Source organism: Lactuca virosa, chromosome 7 (assembly GCF_052849685.1).
Source record: "Lactuca virosa cultivar CGN04683 chromosome 7, Lactuca_virosa_CGN04683_v6, whole genome shotgun sequence".
Classification (NCBI taxonomy): Eukaryota; Viridiplantae; Streptophyta; class Magnoliopsida; order Asterales; family Asteraceae; genus Lactuca; species Lactuca virosa.
This window is the reverse complement of record NC_136432.1, coordinates 103,723,088-103,729,354: the sequence shown is the minus strand read 5'-3', so window position 1 is coordinate 103,729,354 and position 6,267 is coordinate 103,723,088.

The window sequence follows — 6,267 nt, the reverse complement described above, 5'->3', positions numbered from 1 at the left end:
ATCTCTGGGCTGGAGATTCTGGTTATAATGTCAGGACTTTACCTTGGTTGTCTGAAATGAATTAAACAACCTGAATTGAATGTCTCATGAAAATCATATAAACGTTACATGTATATTAGTTATGAAAACCCAATCATTCTGAACTAAATGATTGATTGTATGTTCTTGAATTAGTATTCCGAACATGTATTTTAGTTATGAAAACCCAATCATTCTGAACTAAATTATTGATAGTATGTTCTTGAATTAGTATTCCGAACATGTATTTGACCAGTGTAAACCCTTGATTTGTTCTGAATCAAAACCCTTGTTTCTTGTAAAACAGTGTATTCTAGTATGCTTGAATCATGAATTATTGTTCTATGTATCATAAATTATACCTATTATAATTTATATGTACTTTCTAAATCTGTATTTAACTGTTTTAGCATGTAATCCCTTGCTCAACATGTTACAAAGGTATTTGAACTGATGAAATAACTTTTATATTTATATACATACATAATTTTATATATAAGTAAAATTTAAACGACACTCGGACAAATAACCGGTACTATAAGCCCACATCCTAACAAGGAAAAGGACCCATAATGAGTTATCAGTCCTAAGCCTTTTAAATCTTATATATATATATATATATATATATATATATATATATATATATATATATATATATATATATATATATATATATATATATATATATATACAAATATGAATTTTGGGGAAATATATAAGATTATAAAAGAGTTTAATGTTTTGAGTATTTTTGATGTTTTAATGTTGTTTTATCATGATTTTATAAAACAAAGTTCTTGTGTTATGCTTGTATTCCCCCCCCCCCCCCTCTTAAAACAGTAGAAATTATGAAAATAAGGGGGTATGAACTCACATGATAGGTGGTGATTCGGACAACGTTTCGTTTCCCGGAAAGGAGTTTATTTGACGAGAAACCGGCTTAAATTGGGCAGAGTTTCGACTGGAGAGAGGTGAACTTCTCGGGAATCTCGGGACTTCGAGGCTTGGTTAGGGTTTGAAATAAGATACCGGGGCTTTAGGGGTTGTAAATATGCTTGTGGGGGTAGAAAGTGTGAAGAAAGGTAAATTTTGGGGTAAAATATGTGTGAAATCCGAGAGGTCTCGCACCCTTTATATAGGGTGCGAGGGGCGGTCCGAACTATGAGTCAACAGCAACACATGTCGTCAGAAGCGAGGTCCACGGGCGAGGCTCGGATAGGTGGCTCGGAGGTGGAGGCTTCGGACTGGACCGGACTTCGGTCCAATGGGAAGAGGGCATGTGTCCGAGGGGGTGTCCGGGGGGTGTCTCATGCGAAGGTGTCAGAAGGTAAGTGGACCGCGGACTTGGTCGAATCAGAACACGCCACACGAGACTTCGGTCAAATCAGCAGGCGACACGTGGAAGCTCGCATGCAAGGATGACGTGTCCGAAGGTCATCCATGCGAAATTGCCCGGTTTTCCGTTTTTCTTGATTTTTGTACCAAAAAATTGCGAAAATCATAACTTTCGCATACGAGCTCCGTTTTTGACGTTCTTTATATGCACACGTAGGTAAAATCATAGTCTACGACTTTCATTTAGACTTCGTCGGCTAATTTTGAAGTAATTTTTAATATTATTATTTTTAACAGACCGAGACAGGAAATCCGTTAAAAATTCATAACTTCTTCATCCGACGTCCGTTTTGTCTGTCTTTTTACCGTTGTACTACTATTGACGAGAACTTCAACTTTCGTTTAGGTTGTGTCGGCTAAAAATCACTCGATCTTTATTTCGAGTTTTTAGCTGTTCACTGCTATACTGAAACTTAGAAAAATCGTAACTTCCTCATACGAGGTCATATTTTGCCGTTCTTTTTATGAAAGTTCTCGGTTTAACATAAACTACAACTTTCATTTAGATTGTGAAGGATAGAAAGCCTTTTATTGAAAATTCAGTTTTTACACTGAACAGTGTTTTGCTGGTTTTGTCGAGAATTTTCGATTGGTCATAACTTCTTTGTTATAACTCGGATTTTAGTGTTCTTTATGTTTTTGGAAACCTTGTTACAATCTCTATCACTTGGTTCACCCCAATCGAGATTGTTAAATAGTTTATTTTTTAGGGTCAATTACGTAAATATACACAGTATGCTAAAATTTCTCTTTATTGTTTTAAAAAGAAATACAAATTGACCTACATTATTACATAGGTTTGAAATAACGGTTTGTCAATAACTTTAACTGATTTTTAGAAGTATAATGTGCATGGTATTTTCGAACTTCGACAATTATGTGGTGATTGTGTTGTTTAATTTTTGATATGGTAATATATGTTGTCAACGAAAGAAAATCATCAACTGTAAAATTGTAGATGCTCAAAAAGATAAAAATATAAGTGTAAAAAATTCTTGTCGTGCTTGTTTTTCTATAAGTAGATGCAAGATAAGAGCATGGTAAGCATGATTTACAACCAAAAAATATAAGGCCCCGTTTGATACGTATCTTTCCAGGTCCAAACAGATCTTTCTGGCTGAATGGACCGGAAAGACTGTTTGATTTGCACAAAAGAAGGGGTCTTTCCCGGCAAGATATGTCTTTCCCAGAAAGCCCCAAAATCATATCTTTTTGACTGAATGGGCTGGAAAGACAATTATACACCAAACCCTGCCTCTTTATTTCTTTATTGGATTATTAATTTTTTAAATAACTTTTTTTAAATTTATTTTTTATTGAATTATTACTTTTTTTCATCATGGTTTCTTTCCCAGTCAGAAAACTTTCCTGGACAATCAAACAGCATGGTTTCTTTCCCAGTCAGAAAACTTTCCCAGACAGCACTTTACCGGACAGCACTTTCCCAGACAGAAACTATCAAACGGTACCTAAGTGTAAAAAAATTGTCAAAATTTTGAAATCTTAGCACTCTGGTTAGAATATGACTTTCTTTTAAAATATAAAATTATATATAAATATTACTAAGCAATATGCAATACACTATAATTGGATATGGGATGGATCGGTTGCTTATACACTACTCGCAAAAAATGCTATTCTCTTTCATTCATTAATTTTTCCACCAATCTTCCATCCGTGACTCTTCATTTAATCATCTGACTCTTGGTTTCCTCGAGATCCTTTAAAACTTCCTCACACCAAATTTCATTTTTAATCCATTCCTTCTGAAGCACGTCCCCCCCCCCCCACCCACACACACACCTATATCTCAGATAACGAACCACAACTTAATGTATACTTGATCTATATATACCTCTTTCAGAAGAAAATAGATAAGTGAAATGAAAGCCCTATTTCATTTGGAAAATATGCTTGTTGCTACAAGAGATTGTGGAATAAGACCTGATAGAAGTTGTATGTGTTTATACTTTGTAGTAAATATCAATGTAGTTTCAGACTCTTACCGAAAACTTACTTTGAAACAAACAATGATGTTATTGTTAAATTATAATTGCTTTAGTTGTAGTAAAATGCTATTTATCCCTCTTCCCACATATTTTTTGTCGTTCAATAAGGAACTCATAAACATTTTAAAAAGGTATCATACCATCAAAAAAGATAATGAGCTGATGGGTTCTGTTCTGGTTTTAAAATGGGATATTAATGTGAAACATGACAATGACCACAATGGATGTTATTTTACGATTATATATACAAAGGAACATCTCAATTAGCAAAGAAATAAATTATACAACTAATTTTATTTTTTGGACTGGATAACTAAAATACTCCTAAAGCCACCTTGTAACACTCTAAAATTTCAACCAAAATTTTCATTTTTAAAACACATAAAAACTCATGTCATATTTCTCAAAAACCACAATTGTCTCAAATGCCAAACACAAATCCACAAAATAAATGATAGTATCCCAGAATCCTCAAACATAGTCTCGAACAGATGTGTATAATCAAGTCGGCGTCTTACCGCAATCCTGAGAAGTATCTGAAACACATAACACACAACACGGTAAGCACGCAGCTTAGTGAGTTCCCCAAAATACCACATACACAAATAATAAGCCTCTCGTGGCTATAACTCGACATCGACCCTCCGATCTCATGCGTCTCAATGAGGACCCTCCGGTCTCACGGCTCGGTGTGGACCATCCCGTCATGTGTCTCAGTGAGGACTCTCCGGTCTCACAGCTCGGGTTGGACCCTCCAATCCTATATCTCAGTGAGGACCCTCCAGCCTCATAGCTTGGGTTGGACCCTCCGATCCTATCTCAGTAAAGCACAAAATAATATAGCATATATCACAAAGAAAAAATGCATAAAATCACATAACTCAATATAAGCACATAGGACCCTCTGGTCGATAACTCAAATAAGACCCTCCGGTCACTCCATATTACCACTCAGGTATGTATAGTGAGAAGACTCACCTTGGAAGTAAGCAAGTAGATCTAGCACCCCACGAACAGTCTATAGTCCGCTTATATAATATAATTATCTCTAATAAGAAAATTGTTATAACCACTTGAGATGCTAAGCTAAATCCTCCAATAAATCTCTAAAAGGGGTGAAAATACCATTTTACCCCTCCATGGTCTCTAAGGTCCACAGTTGACCAAAGCCTAAAAGTTAATGAAAGTCAACGCTCCAGTCAACAGTCCATGTTGACTAAACTCGTCGAGTGCACCCATGCAACTCGTCAAGTTCCTACGTTTTCTATCGAATATCGGGAAAATCCAACTCAACTCGTCTAGTTGTCTCATCAACTCGCCGCGTTACAACGTGTCCAAAATCATTGGGGAAAACCCTAACCGACTCGTCGAGTCAACTCACCGATTCGTCAGTCCCTTCAGTCCATTTTCTCATTCAGGCGTTTTTAGGTGGAAATGATGTCTCATACTCTGGATCTAACCTTCTAAGGCTCACTTATCATGTAAAGTTGCGACCTTTATGTTCATGCATGGCATTAGGGGCTTAAAATGCCAAAACAAGCTCCATAAACGGTTTCATGCATGGAGAATTGCCTAAAGCTTGATAAAGCTTGGATCTTTGGGCACATGGGGCCTCATTTTGTCCATATCTGGAGTCTCAACTCGATGACAAGCTCCAGCAACTCAAGAACCACAAGATAAGGGGAAAAAGCCCTAAAACTCCCTAGAAGGAAATCTATCAAACGAAATGCTGAAGGTGGTAGCTTTTTACCTCCAAACCGAAGCTAGCACAGAAAAACACCTGATCTCATAGGATATTCTCGTTCCAAGGCTTGATGCTCTTCGATCCTCTTCTAAATATGTACTAGAACACCTAAAGTTAACTTCTCTCCCTCTCTCTCTCTCTCTCTCACACACAAGCAAATACACACGATTAGGGTTTCTCACAGGGTGTTAGTGTTGGGTTTTGAGCATTCTAACACTCCTAAGGTGTACATGCAATCCTACATACCTTGGATCTATGTTTTCTCTATTATACATGCAAATATCAATTATCGAAGGTATTACCCGAACTAGCATTCAATCATATGTAATAGGATAACAAAAACTAGATAGAATACATACCTCTTTGTTGTAGCTTGATTCTATGGATCTTAAGAGCCTAGTGCCTCAAGTGTGACACCTCAAATGGTTCACACAACATCACCAACATCTTGGAATAACCATGAGAAGAAGATACTAATCTTTTTACTCTATGAAATCGGCTTGCCCTCCTTATTGTGTACTAGTGCCGATTTCACCAACCAATGGGGTCTTTATATAGTGTGCACATTAGGGTTACACCACGCAACCCATGACTTTACCCATTCCTTATGCTCCATGGGTTTTAACCTCCATGGAGTATCCATGGGTCACCACATGGGTTAAACCCAACATAAGGAATCATGGATCATAAGCCCACATATATAAGAATGAATGATTCACATAATCAATCCTCATATATTTAATTAGTCTCTTTTGATCACTAAATTAATTTCAAATTAATTCTTGACCAATACTAATTAAATAATATGATTTCATATTAATATATTAGAACTTATAATATATTAATATGTCACAAATATCCTCTTCTCACAAAAGGTCTATCAAAATGTCCTGATGCCATGCAACCCAAATGGACCATGCCGGGTCGGGTCAAGTATATACCAATTATAGTTATGGGCTTAGACACTAATCCAACAGTCTCCCACTTGGATAAGTCTAATAACTATTATTGCAAGTATGACATCATAACCCGACTAGCAATCGTAGCTCTTAAAAGTCGTTGTCGAACTCTAAACAAATCATTGACGCGTCCATTAGATAA